At 42.3% G+C, this 15,009-nt stretch overlaps 1 protein-coding gene across 3 annotated transcripts in view; it reads left to right on the top strand.

Annotated features, from left to right (window-relative positions):
- Positions 1–15,009, top strand: part of LOC130365564 (inactive tyrosine-protein kinase PRAG1-like) — a 92,192-nt gene that overhangs the window by 45,202 nt on the left and 31,981 nt on the right. The window contains exons 1-2 of one of the 3 annotated variants that reach the window (XM_056568876.1): positions 1,931–2,062; positions 2,412–2,465. The exons of 1 other annotated variant lie outside the window; for it this stretch is intronic. The gene's annotated coding sequence lies outside the window, so the exon portion shown is untranslated. Of the gene's footprint in view, positions 1–1,930; positions 2,063–2,411; positions 2,466–15,009 lie in introns of those variants that run through there. One more of the 3 variants, XM_056568875.1, reaches the window with a different exon arrangement.

The following is a 15,009-nucleotide window of genomic DNA, read 5'->3' as shown; positions in this document are numbered from 1 at the left end:
CCTCTGTGCTTTCTCCTGTCTGAGAGTACTCCTCAGTGCTCTCTCCTGTCTGATAGCACTCCCCTGTGCTCTCTCCTGTCTGAGAGTACTCTTTTGTGCTCTATCCTGTCTGATAGTACTCCTCTGTGCTCTCTTCTGTCTGATCACACTCCTCTTTCCTCTCTCCTATCTGATAGTACTCCTCTGTGTTCTCTCCTGTCTGATAGCACTCCTCTGTGCTCTCTCCTGTCTGATAGCATTCCTCTGTGCTCTCTCCTGTCTGATAGTACTCCTCTGTGCTCTCTCCTGTCTGACAGTACTCCTCTGTGCTCTCTCCTGTCTGATCGGACTCCTCTGTGCTCTCTTCTGTCTGATAATACTCCACTGTGCTCACTCCTGTCCTATCAGACAGAGGAGTGCTAGCCCACCCTTACTTACTGGACTTTGTCCATTGCTTCAGCTTGGACAAAGCGATGATTTTATAAGCCATGATTTCTGTAAAAAGGCAATACAATTTTCTTATGAAGCATATTAGACAGGTTAATGTTTTGCCAATGTACAACATATAAAAGGTTTTTAAATCTGATAGTGCCCATTTAAGAATTGTATATAGAAGTAATTTGCAAATCAGTTTAACTTTCTGGCACCAGTTGATTTGAAGGGTACTCCGGTGGAAAACAATATATTTTTTTTTTAAATCAACTGGTGCCAGAAAATTAAACAGATGTGTAAATGACTTCTATTTAAAAATCTTAATCCTTCCAGTACTAATCAGCTGCTGCATACTACAGAGGAAGCTCTTTTCTTTTTAATTTATTTTCTATCTGACCACAGTGCTCTCTACTGACACCTCTGTCCATATCAGGAACTGTCCAGAGCAGGAGAGGTTTTCTATGGGGATTTACTCCTACTTTGGACAGTTCCTGATATGGACAGAGGTGTCAGCAGAGAGCAGTGTGGTCAGACAGAAAAGAAAATCAAAAAGAAAAGAACTTCTTCTGGAGCATACAGCAGCTAATAAGTAATGGAAGGATTAGGATTTTTAATGGAAGGTTTTTGCATGGTGCTGCATTAGTGATACCAGTGAGTCAGGAAAATCAGACTTATACATACCTCAAGTCTATGGGCAGCTCTAGAGTAGACTTTAGAAGAATATGTACAGTACAACAGGACATTATTAGAGATATTTATCATGACATTTTACGCTTTCCTAGACATGGTAAAAGTAATATGATTTTTTCGCTTCATCCCGCTCTCTTGTGTCTTTTGGCTGAACTGAAAAGAACCAAGCGAATTCTTCCCCTCCTTTCATGTTATCATTGGGTCACACACGCTATTTAGATAATAAGATTATACAAAAATAATATTTATTCAGAGATAACATATTCCGTAGAACTTAACAAGACAGGGGGTACTACATACTGTCCGCAGACAAAAATCAGACATTAAAGCATTAGTTTCATTTGTAAAAACTTTGGACATATCCTTCAGAGAGGACAAAAGTCTAAAACTTTGGACAAATCTGGAGGACAATGTCCAATGTTTACAAATGACATTAACGCTTTAAAGAAATACAAAGAAGAGGAGCGGGGGCCTGCTCACAAGAGCTTACAATCTTTGAGATTACATATTTATTTCTCTAATACAGTAGATGCTGGGATGGAGTCTTACTTCTAGTTGCAGATAGGTAACACAGTTTTACAAAGGCAATGTAATGGAATTCTATAGATCAGTATTGTGCCTTTTCCATCTGCTTGGCATTTTACGGTCAATCGCTGCAGCTGCCAGCACTGAAATGGTTAAGGCAAAGAAAAGTAACAATCCATGCCCTGTAGGTGGAGAGTATGGAGTAGAGAGGGTGCTGGAGGACTAATCTAACACACACAGCCCCTCCCCAGTGTCTCCACCTCTGTCCCAAGCTCCAGCCTTGTCTCTTGTGCAGTTGTAACAGTATTGCTGTGCTCACTGCCTGCTCAGTCCTGACTGGCACTACCAGCACCATTCATCCGCTAGCATCCTACTCATCTATTAATCCTGGAATTATTTTATAGCACCGCCACCCCATCAGGAGCAGCAAACTCAGGTAAAGAAATAACTCTATAGCAAGTAACTGAACACATGTCAGAACATATATATATATCCTGTATTTCCCACACTAGGAGTTCCCCTCTGGAAAAAAAAAAAAAAAAAAAGGTCCTCATTGTTTGCAGACTTTGTTGTTGGCGACTTGCCTGGGCAAATTTTCACTTTCTTACCTCTTAAATAGTAGTCTTACCCGCCCCTTACCTTACCCTCCCAGGCTTCTGACAGAGCAGCAGGGAAAGGGTTAATGGCTGACTATCCCATAGGAGCGACAAGTCCTGGTAGAGACTTCTGGTATTGCATTTCAGCCCAAAACAGTCTCTCTTTTTATTTATTTTTCTTTTGTTAAGGGATCTTGGAGTGGAGGATGCATTTTACGCTCAGGATCCTGTTTAACTGGACAGGTAAATTCTTAGACAGTAAGAAAACGTAGCTAGAGAAGGTTCTTACGCTTTACCATGAAAGGTGCACTTAGCCCAACGTGGGGTTGTGAAGGAGTTAACTCGCTCACCTGTTTATATAAACAAGGCAACATTTATAGGAAATGTTGCGAAAACCAATAAATATTTTCCAAACATTTCACATTTGTAAATGTAAATACAGTGATCCCTCGACTTACAATGGCCTCAACATACAATAGTTTCAACATACAATGGTCTTTTCTGGACCATTGTAAGTTGAAACCAGACTCAACATACAATGTACAGACAGTCCAAATCAGTGAAACGTGTCAATGGCTGGATGAACCGACCAATCAGAATGGGCATTCACTGGTAAAACCCCTGTATTACTGAAGTGCATGCACTGACTGGTGTCTGGTAGCGCCCCCTACAGTACAGGGAGGTATTAAATGTTCTGTACACTTTTCCTGTACCAGGGTTAGCTGCTCCTTTGGACATCAGGTGAGGGCGACTCCATTACTTTTTTAGGACACTGTGTACTGTACAGGACCCTGAAGAAGCTACTGTTCTCTATATAGAGCAGTGTTTCCCAAGCAGGGTAGCCCCAGCTGTTGCAAAACTACAACTCCCAGCATGCCCGGACAGCCTTTGGCTGTCCGGGCATGCTGGGAGTTGTAGTTTTGCAACAGCTGGAGGCTCCCTGCTTGGGAAACACTGACATAGACAATTATTTACAGCTCCCAGCAGATATTTCTTACTTTTATATGCAAGGATTTGCTTTATCTGTATTAGTTATCTACTTATTTTTCTTTAATTCTCACTTTTTCCTATTTTTGGATGACATTTTGGTGCCTTTAGAACCAATTACCAGGTTTCCATAGAGTTCTGGTCTCAACATACAATGGTTTCAACATACAATGGTTGTCCCAGAACCAATTAATATTGTAACTTGAGTGTCCACTGTAGTTCTTGGAGTTGCTTACAGCATGGGAAATTTTTCCATCTGTACTGGGAAGGACTTTTCTCACCAGAGGCCCTGACCTGTGAACTTGAACAGTCACCTATAAATAAAGTATTGGGTGGTCACCAGGAGACCCCTATGTTCGTTACCATGGGACTATAGATTTAAAGGGGTACTCCGGTGGAAAACTTTTTATTTTTATTTTTTAAATGAACTGGTGCCAGAAAGTCAAACAGATTTGTAAATTACTTCTATTAAAAAATCTTAATCCTTTTAGTACTTTTTAGCAGCTGCATGCTACAGAGGAAATTCTTTTCTTTTTGAATTTCTTTTTTGTGTTGTCAACAGTGCTCTCTGCTGACACCTCTGTCGGTATCAGGAACTGCCCAGAGCTGCATAGGTTTGCTATGGGGATTTTCTCCTGCTCTGGACAGTTCCTGACATGGGCATCAGGTGTCAGCAGAGAGCACTGTGGACAAGACAAAAAAAAGAAATTTGAAAAATAAAATTTTCCCTCTGTATCAAACAGCTGATAAAAAGTACTGAAAGGATAAAGATTTTTTTTTAATAGAAGACCTTTACAAATCTGTTTAACTTTCTGGCACCAGTTGATAAAAAAAAAAAAAAGTTTTGCATCGGAGTACCCCTTTAATGCAGTTCCATGGCTATAAGCGTTAAAGTGTAGTTTAGGCACTGCCTTTTGGAATGCATCAATATCCTATTTTGTGGACGAGTCAACAATTTTTATAGTTTTATTGTTGTAATAAATGTTCCTACTGCCACATCCAAGGAGATCATAGGAATCCCCCTTTATTGACAATGGCTTGCAAATGTCTTCCTGAACAATAGGTAGTGGTGTTCGCATGTACTTATATTGTTTCTCAGGTAATCCGAATCTGACTGTAAGGCAATAATACATCTGTTCCCATTGCTTAACATTACCATTTGTGTACAAGAGAGTACCTAGTACAACAGTGTTTCCCTACCAGGGTGCCTCCAGCTGTTGCAACAGCAGGAGGCACCCTTGTTGAGAAACACTGATCAAGTATGTGTAGTCCAGTTGGTTCATATTTCCCAAGATACCACACAGCAGCCTTATATTTTGGAGAGCTGGATATTGGCGCTGGATTCCAATATGTCTTGATTTTTGCGTCAGACATCAACCAATCACAGCTCAGCTTTCATATTTTACTTGATGTGAAATGGGGACAATGGGGGAGGATTTATCAAAACCGGTGGAGAGGAAAAGTTTCTTTCATTTTTGAAAAGGCCTGCGAAAAATGAAAGAAGGAATCTGGTTGCTATGGGCAACTGGACAACTTTTCCTCTGCACAGGTTTTGATAAATCTCCCCCAGAGAGAGCTATGATTGGTTGCTATCCGAGACAAAAAAATAGGGCACATTTTTGTCTCAGATTGATAAATCTGGGCCATAGAGGGAGATTTATCAAAACCTGTCCAAAGGAAAAGTTGCCCATAGCAACCAATCGGATCACTTCTTTCATATTTAACAAGGCCTGCAAAATGAAAGAAGCGATCTTAATTGTTGCTATGGGAAACTGGGCAACTTTTCCTTTGCACAGGTTTTGATAAATCTCTCTAGAAATTAGCGAACTTAAAGTAAATTCGATTCGTCACGAACTTCTCGGCTCGGCAGTTGATGGCTTTTCCTGCATAAATTAGTTCAGCTTTCAGGTGATCCCGTGGGCTGGAAAAGGTGGATACAGTTCTAGGAGACTCTTTCCTAGGACTGTATCCACCTTTTCCAGCCCACCGGAGCACCTGAAAGCTGAACTAATTTATGCAGGAAAAGCCATCAACTGCCGAGCCGAGAAGTTTGTGACAAATCGAATTTACTGTAAGTTCGCTCATCTCTAAATCTCTCCCATAGCGTTCTGTTTATTACGACAAGTACTGTTTTATTCAAAGCAAGGATTTCAATACCATGTAAAATAAGAACATAATGGCAGGTGTACCAATACACAAAGGGGGAGATTTATCAAAATCTGTGAAGGAAAAGTTTCCCAGTTGCCCATAGCAACCAATCAGATCACTTCTTTCATTTTGCAGGGGCCTTGATAAAAATGAAAGAAGCGGTCTGATTGGTTGATATGGGCAACTGGGCAACTTTTCCTCTGGACAGGTTTTGATAAATCTCCCCCAAATAGTTTGCGCGCATGTCTTATAGCCACATTTTAAGAATTTAGTCTCCTTTCTCTCGTCACTTTTTGGCGCACTAATTTCCATTCAGATCCCACATATGCTATTCACTGAAGACTTTTGAGGAAATGTATCAAAACTTGTGCTGAGGAGAAGTTGCCCATAGTAACCAATGAGATTGCTTCTTTTTATCTTTCAGAGGCCTTTTTAAATAGTAAAGAATCAATCTGGTTGCTATGGGCAACTGGTCAACATTTCCACTGCACAAGTTTTGATAAATGTTCCCCTTTGTGAGCAGTGATGAAATAAGCTAAAACTGGATCTTAGAACCAGGACTATTTAGGTGTTTTCTTTCTAAGGGTACGTTCACACGAGCAGATTTTTTAGTGGGTTTTCCGCTGCATATTTGAAAGTGGGCGGGCTCTTCTCGGCTGTCTGCAGCAGATTTTCTGCGGCGGAATGTACACTGCGGAAAATCCGTCGCAAGCCCCATTGAAGTCAGTAGGGACTGTGGCGGATTTTCCGCAGCGTAAATTCCACCGCGGAAAATCTGCTGCGGACAGCCGAGAAGAGCCCGCCCACTATCAAATAAGCAGTGGAAAACCCGCTAAAAAATCTGCGCGTGTGCTTTCACACTATAAAATGTATCCGTTTGAAAGATCCGTTCAATGTTCAAATAGCCGTTTTAACTGTTATAGCCCGTTATTAATAACGGCCGTTATTTTGTGACAGAAGATAATAACGGGAGAAATAGTTCATGCACTATTTCTTCAGTTAATTCTCCCATCACAAAATAACGTCCATTATTAATAACGGGCTATAACAGTTAAAACGGCTATTAGAAAAATCCCATAGACTATAATGGGATTTTCAGACGGCTGTATGGGATTTTGTAACGGGCGTTTAACGGACGATTTTCAGGGTTTTTATAACGGAACATTGAACGGATCTTTAAAACGGATACATTTTATAGTGTGAAAGCAGCCTAAGGAATGACACAAGGTGATTGATTGTAAGCCGAACCGGCCTATAATGCGGTGTGTAATAGAGCAAGCAATCAGCTGATAAATGAGCAAACACAACAAACCTGTCAAAAACCTGTATCTTCTTGGCCGCACATCTCCCCGTGTAATAGAAAATGTGCGACCGCTGAATGGCTGCACAAGTGATCCAGTGATTATTCACATGGCACTCCTTCCACAATAGTCAAGCCTAGTAATAGTTTTGCTAAGGCCGGTGTAGTGAAGAAAATTGTGACTTGTAGCAGAATGTGACCCCCACCCCCGTACCCTTTTTCAGGTGGACGGTGGCACAGTTTCCACACCACTTAGACAGACGGTGGAGTGCAGCTGGAGGAGAACTACACAGCCTTTCTCCCACTCACCCACGTTGCATATCTACCATTGCCCGCTACCTGTTGCAAGACGACTCCCACAGCATGCTCATACAGTGAGGAAATGCTGGGGGTTGTAGTCTTGGAACAGATAGCGGCAGATGGTCGATGTGTGCGGCGCGGGGGGGACACTTTGTCCATGTTCTCCTGAGAAAGGGTAGCGGGGATGGAGTGAGAGGTACTGGGCTGTAAAGCAGAAAATTCTGTCCCTGTACAGAGGGTCTCATTCCGCTACAGGGACAGAGTTTTCTTCATCCCACCGGCTTCACACTACGAAATCTGGCCAAAGATTCCGCGTGTGGGCAGCGCACTGAATCAGTTGTCGCTAGGACCTGGCAGATATTTCTGTCCCCATAGACGGCAATGTTTTTATAGGAGTGCCGTAGATACACGAGTACAGAGCTTGGGTATCTCCAGCGCTCCCATACAGAATGTATGGAGGGGATATTTGATATGGAATTTTGACTGAAATCTAATGCAATGATTTGATATTCATTTCACTGTAAGTTGGACTTGTCAAGAATTTTTAAAGATCTGGAGGCTTGATGCGGTGCAGGTACAATGTCATTTGGAAAATCACATTGTGATTGTTGTAAGTTTTTCATTTTTTTCAATAGGTGAGTAGGACCACAACTACGGTGCTCGCCATGCATTGGTACACATGATGGGATATGTCATCCTTGGGCTCGTTCATACTGGTAACGTCAGTCTGTTAAAAGGATGGCATTTGAGAGGACAAAAAATTGTGCATGTCCTATTTTTTTTGTCTCCACCCAACTCCTGTAAAATACTGGACACCTGACAGACCTTATTTAAAGGGGTACTCCCGTGGAAAACTTATTTTTTTTGTAAATCACTTCTATTAAAAAATCTTAATCCTTCCAGTACTTTTTAGGGGCTGTATACTAAAGAGAAATCCAAAAAAGAAATGCATTTCCTCTGATGTCATGACCACAGTGCTTTCTGCTGACCTCTGCTGTCCATTTTTGGAACTGTCCAGAGGAGGAGAAAATCCCCATAGCAAACATATGCTGTCCGGACAGTCCCTAAAATGGACAGCAGAGGTCATCAGAGAGCACTGTGGTCGTGACATCAGAGGAAATGCATTTCTTTTTTTGGATTTCTCTTTAGTATACAGCCCCTAAAAAGTACAGGAAGGATTAAGATTTTTTAATAGAAGTGATTTACAAATCTGTTTAACTTTCTGGCACCAGTTAATTTAAAAAAAAAAAAAAAAAGTTTTCCACGGGAGTACCCCTTTAAGTCAATGGGACCCAGCAGTGTTAGTTGTGCTCCGACCCATTCAGGGTCCGTTTTGCACAAAAACAAAAGTCCAAACAGACTTTGAATGGGTCGGAGCAGTGTGTTCACCTGTATGACCAGGTGACCAATGATATCTGTGCATTTCCCTCCACCACATATAGTTCCTTGTATCATGTAGTCAACTTAGAAAAACTATATGCACCATTCATTGAATTCTTATAGATATTTTTGATTTTTACTTGGCCATATTATTTTAATAGGAATTCAGTTAAACCATTTTAGGCTGGGTTCACATCACGCTTTTGCCATACGGTTTTCAATCCGTTTTTCTAAAGAAAACCGTATGGCAAAAAAACAAATGGAACAGTATGGAAAAAAGTAAACCGTATGTGTTTTTAAACAGTATACTGTTTTTAAAAGTGCATACAGTTCCATCAGTTTTTATAGAAAAAAAAACCATACGTTTTTTGAAAATTTTGTCCATTTTTAATGGGAGTGGTCTTGGGTGGGGACTTTAGGATTCAAATGCGCATGTGCAAAGTAAAAACTTATACCTTTTTCCCGTATGGAACCGTATACATGTGCGTTTCCCATTGACGTCCATGTTAAAAAAAAACTTATGCGGTTGCAGTACGGTTTTTAAACCGGAGACAAAATTGTGGTCAACCATGGTTTTGACTCCGGTTTAAAAACCGTACTGCATCCGCATACGTTTTTTTTTAACATGGACGTCAATGGGAAACGCACATGAATACGGTTCCATACGGGAATACGTATACGTTTTTACTTTGCACATGCGCATTTGAATCCTAAAGTCCCCACCCAAGACCCCTCCCATTAAAAATGGACAAAATTTTCAAAAACGTATGGGTTTTTTTTTTCTATAAAAACTGATGGAACTGTATGCACTTTTAAAAACAGTATACTGTTTAAAAACACATACGGTTTACTTTTTCCCATACTGTTCCATGTGTTTTATTGCCATACGGTTTTCTTTAGAAAAACGGATTGAAAACAGTATGGCAAAAGCGTGATGTGAACCCAGCCTTACTTTAGAGCTAGATTGCTTGTGCTTTGTGGGAATATTTTGTCTTGACCTATTTCTGGTTGTGGAATGCAGGATCACCCTAGAATGGGAATCTCCCCTCTGCTCCATAACAAAGGCATGGGTAGCTGTCCATAAAGAAGTCAGGAATGTGAACTGATCAGGCCATGCAGATAGAGCTTCACAGGAATTCCAGCCCTGTTTTCACAGCAAGCCAGTGTCTGAAATAAACCGCCTGTGTTTCCAATAAGCTTCATATTGGGACTAATCTGTTGGTATCCCGGGTCACTGCTGCGGGGCGTATTGTATAAAGGACTGCTTTAAAATGCCAAGAGCTGTATAATATTATCACATCTAGCCAGTGCGTAAGTAATACCAATTGTCTGTGCAGGTAGCAGGCTATAGTATATATCGAAATTCACCATCCTGACATTTTGTCCCTATATGCTTTATACAGTATCAAAGCCAAGTTTAGGCCACATTTGTCCAGTATGGGGGAGAGTAGAAGTAGCCATTGGATTCTGGTACCGATGTGGCAGAAGTTATGCCTCTGGCCTGTAGGATTTCTGTATATCGTATTCAAACATACTGTAATATTCTCATAGGTTTCTATGGAATGAAACAAATGCCAAAAGGCTTATTTTTATTTATTTTTTTGTCTGGGTTGCTTGTTTTAGGTCCTAAACTTGCAGCCGCCAAACTGTCGACTTCCAGCTATTGCAAAACTACAACTCCCAGCATGCCCGGACAGCCGTTGGCTGTCCGGGCATGCTGGGAGTTGTGGTTTTGCAACAGCTATTTGGAAACCATGAAAAGAAAAAATGAAATGGAAACCCAAGAAGGAAAGAAAAAAATGATTTGATCTTTAAAAAAATTGGATATAAACTTAAAATAGATATGTATGCCAAATATAAAAAAATATATATTTTTATTCCTGGAATCAGATTTTTCATTATTGCAAGTCACGTTCCATGTCTGGTTGTTTTTACCATAATGGTGACTCACTCAGACTTTACCCCCCTGGGGGCCGGTTCTTGAGGAATGTACAATGAATTGCTAATGATAAGGTCCCATCTGTCAGTTTCTTTAACCAGCGCTGGGAAAGGAAATACTCCAATTCTGATTCTTTTTTACTACTGGCTAATACAGCAATTTTTTTTTTTAAATTATAGGAGCTTAGAATATTGACTGGCAATCCTGCAGACACATACAAGCTTTAACTTTTCAATGCAGATCTTTGTCCATTTTGGGCCATAATAAGGGCACTACTCCCCGAGCTGCCCTGCCATATGATGTGATCCCACCCTGCTGACTATATTAGGGAATTGCGATTAATGCATTTGTAGGTTGACTTCTTTAAATGTCACCGCTATGCTGACGACTGATGGATTACGCCTCCTTCTATCCAGGATCCTAGAGTGTCTATCAGCTATATTTTTATTTTTCTCGATCTAACAATCACAGTCTATGGCTCAAATCTATCTCCAGTCCCACAAGCCTGCTGCCTTGAAGTCACCTTCAACTTTGCCCTGTCCTTCAAATCAACCTTCCTTCTCAAAAATATTTTTCAAATTCGCTCCTTCCTCAACTTTGCCTCCACTAAACTACTGATACACACCCTCATCACCTTCCGCCTGGACTACTGCAACATCCTCCCCTCTGGCCTTCCTAAAACACTCTTGCTCTCCTCCAATCCATTCTTGGTGCCCAACTAATCCACCTTTTCCTTTTTGTTTCTTTCCTGCCTCCCCCTTCTGTCAGTCCCTTCACTGGCTACCTATTATTACTACTATCATTATTACCTATACCTGTTCTTCATGTTGGCTAATTGCTGAATAAACTACTGAGAACTGCTTGAACTTCCACGCTGGACATTGCCTTTTGTCTTTGCTACTATTATTATTACTGTTTTTGTAACTTATGGCGGATCCACGGGAAAATAGCTGTATTCCTCCCCCCCCAAATCATGTGACCCGCGAGCGCTGTTCTGCTTCCCCCCCCCCCCCCAAATTAACAATCCAGGGCTGCGCTGTCCCCATCAGGGAACTACTTACATGTCACCCTGCATGCGCTGCCCTCCTTGTCCTCCTGTTTGTTCTGTCCCCTGAACTAATTATATGTGACCCGCGAGCGCTGTTCTGCTTCCCCCCCGATTATCAGCCTAGCGCTGCGCTGTCCCCATCGGGGAACTATTCGCATGTCACCCGCATGCGCTGCCCTCCTCGTCCTCCTGTTTGTTGTGGGCCGCCGGCGTTGGAACTCTATACTGTACGCTCTATCCCTATGCCCGGGCTGCAAAAGATAAACAAAATAAACTTTAACGCACCTTCCTACATCGGCCTCACGCTCTTCCTGGGGACAGGAACGTCGGAGAGCTGTCAACCTATCACCGACCTTAGCGATGTTCTGCCTCGGCCGGTCATAGGCTGAGCCCACTGTCATGTAAGAAGCTGGCCGGCTTCTTACATGACAGTGGGCTCAACCGATCACTGGCCGAGGTGGAACATCTCTGCGGCCAGTGATAGGCTGACGGCTCTCCGACGTTTCCGACCCCAGGAAGCCAGACCAACGGGGGTATGTAGGAAGGTGCGTTAAAGTTTATTTTGTTTATCTTTTGCAGCCCGGGCACAGGGATAGAGCGTACAGTATAGAGTTCCAGCGCCGGCGGCCCGCAACAAACAGGTGGACGAAGAGGGCATCGCTTGCGGGTGACATGTGAGTAGTTCCCTGATGGGGACAGCGTAGCGCTGGGCAGATAATTAATTGGGGGGGAAAGCAGAACAGCGCTAGCATTCCCGAGGAGGAAAGGCCCAACCGTTATTGCGGTATGGGAGAAATTTATATCGTACATCACAAAAATTTCAATATTTGGTATGAACCGGTATACCGCCCAGCGCTAGCTACATTCACACTTTGTTCTTGTATTTGTTTAGATTTTTTTTTTTTACAGTCTGATTAATTTTGCTGTATTTATTTATTTATGTATATAGCGCCTACAGATTCCGCAGCGCTGTATTCAAAACATGGTCAACCACACTGTATTGTATATGCCAATTATACATTACAGACCTTTTATTATTATTATTATTATTATTATTTTTTCTTTTTAAATGTTACTTAGGGGAAAATAAATCACATACAGCAGCATTCGTTTTTAGCATCCATTAATGTATTATTATTTTTCCCCCCCAAATGAACAGAAATGCTAAAGGGGAAAGAAAAATGCTGTGTGAACATAACCTAACATCTATTACACTCATCCTGCTTTCACCAACACATTTTATAACAAGCTTTTCAGGAAAGTAAAACAATAAGCACACTGCAGGACGGCTTAGTTTTGGTGAAACAGGATAGTGCAGTTACATGAATTTCAGGCTTTAGTTTGTGATGTAAAGTGGAATTCCCAGTTTTGCCGATTGTTTGGGTTTTACTAATTTCCTGAGTTTTTCACAACTGTTGTCCTGCCTTTTGTATGTTAAGGAGCTTGCCATGTGCACACAATGACAATTATGAATAATCCTGTATTCTGTCATTTTATAGTATGAACTAATATAATTCTCTGACCCAAGCTTCCTGCAAACATAATAGGACAGATTTACTAAACATAATGCACCAGATATCTGGCACAAATTTCAGCAAAACACTAGTATACATGACATGCACGTTTAGTATACGCCTTACTTATTGCACCTTTGTAGGCTGTTTTAAGTGTCTAGTTAAGGGGGTGTAGCTAAAAGTTTTATGAGTTTTACAATGTGCAAGAATTATTAATGGCATGTGCCACAGGTCAAATGTGTCTAAGGCTGCTTTCACACTGTGAAATAGTTGCGTTTAGGAACTTCCGCCAGAAGTTCCGTCACTATATCAGCGAAACCCGGCCGTTACAAAACCCCTGACGGCCGTGACTAAGTTGCATTGGAGCCTATTGGGTTTTGTAACTGCCCGTTTGAACCCGCATATGCCCATAATTCATTACGGGCGTTATATAGTGACGGGACATCGTGGCGGAAAAATTACTGCATGCAGTAATTTTTCGCCACGATGTCCCGTCACTATATAATGCCCTTAATGAATTACGGGCATATGCGGGTGCAAACGGGCAGTTACAAAACCCCATAGGCTGCAATGCAATTTAGTCACGCCCGTCAGGGGTTTTGTAACGGCCGGGTTTTGCAGCTGTAGTGACGGAACATGTGACGGAAGTTTAACGGAAAAATTCATAGTGTGAAAGGAGCCTAAGGCCCCTTTCACACTGTCGTTGTTCCCCGTCTGCAAACGTCAGTCAGGCACTTTTTTTTTTGTGCCTTAACGGACTTTATTTTTGACAGGAAACAACGGGTCCCGACAGATTCCATTTACTATTATGGGGTCCGTCGGGCGCCGTTGTTTTTTGACTGGAGTAACGTGAGGAAAAAATGTTCCATAATTTATTTTTCCTCCCGCTATTCTCCCCTGGTTCCCCACTGGGCGTCACACTGCCATGTCACAACAGCAGTGTGAAAGAAGCCTTATATGTCAAGATGTACAAAATCTATCATAGTGTGTGTGCCACTGTGGTGAATTTGGGGCATGACCCCCAGAATGTAGTAGAAATGAAAGGGGTCTCCAACAAGATTGCTGGGTGTACACTAGTCTTCATGACAGCTGGGGTCTTTCTGAAGGCCCCCAGGCTTGCCATGAATAAGCCTGTATACAGCCATGCTATATGGGTTGTCAGTCAGTATAGTGCTGACAGACCTAATACACTGTACTATAGTCAGAGCCACCATCAGGGGGGTACAGGTGATACCCCATGGGTCCCAGGACCCTAAGGCTGCCATTTGCCAGTAATTGCCATGATGGGACCAGCACGGTGCCTGCAGTGGCATAACTGGATCCTTTACCTGCAGGCCCCATCATACCCTCTGCGACTGAGCCCGCAGGTGAAGGGGGAGTGCCGCTTAGGGAAGCAGGACACCTGTCCCGAATCCCCCAGCGACCGCAACTTTCAACACTGTGTGCTCCTTTAAGATGCACACAGCGTTGAGCGTGCGCTCAGCTGCCATGGACGATGTGACAGGAAGGAGCCAGCAGCTCTATCCGTCACTCCAACCCGAACTTCCTGCATGGCAGCAGCTCTGCATGAGGCTGTCCGCGCCGGGAGAGAAAGAAAAGGAAACGACAAGAGGAGCGAGGGGAGCTGCTGGGGAATGAAGGAGAGGTGAGTGTTTTTTTTTTTTTTTTTTTCCCCCATGGTATGAGGAGTAATGTACAATGGGATGGGTGGGGAATATGAGGGGAATAATGACAATGGGGCCAATATGAGAGGAATAATGGACAATGGGGGCCAATATGAGAGGAATAATGGACAATGGGGGCCAATATGAGGGGAATAATGGACAATGGGGGCCAATATGAGGGGAATAACTGACAATGGGGGCCAATATGAGGGGAATAATGGATAATGGGGGCCAAAATGAGGGGAATAATGGACAATGGGGGCCAATATGAGGGAAATAATTTACAATGGGGAGAGGCATAACATACTATGGGGACAAAGTCAGGGGCATAATATACAATGGGGGAAATAATATACTATTGGGGCAATTTAAGGGGCATATTCTATGGGGGCAATGTTTGGGGCATAATATACTATGGGGCAATGTGACGGGCATAATATACTATGGTGGGCACTATGTGAGGGGGCAAAATATTCTATGGGGACACAATGAGAGACCTAATCTACT

Source organism: Hyla sarda, chromosome 1 (genome assembly GCF_029499605.1).
Source record: "Hyla sarda isolate aHylSar1 chromosome 1, aHylSar1.hap1, whole genome shotgun sequence".
Taxonomy (NCBI): Eukaryota; Metazoa; Chordata; class Amphibia; order Anura; family Hylidae; genus Hyla; species Hyla sarda.
Note: the sequence above shows the minus strand (reverse complement) of the source record. Positions and strands in the feature narration are given on the sequence as shown.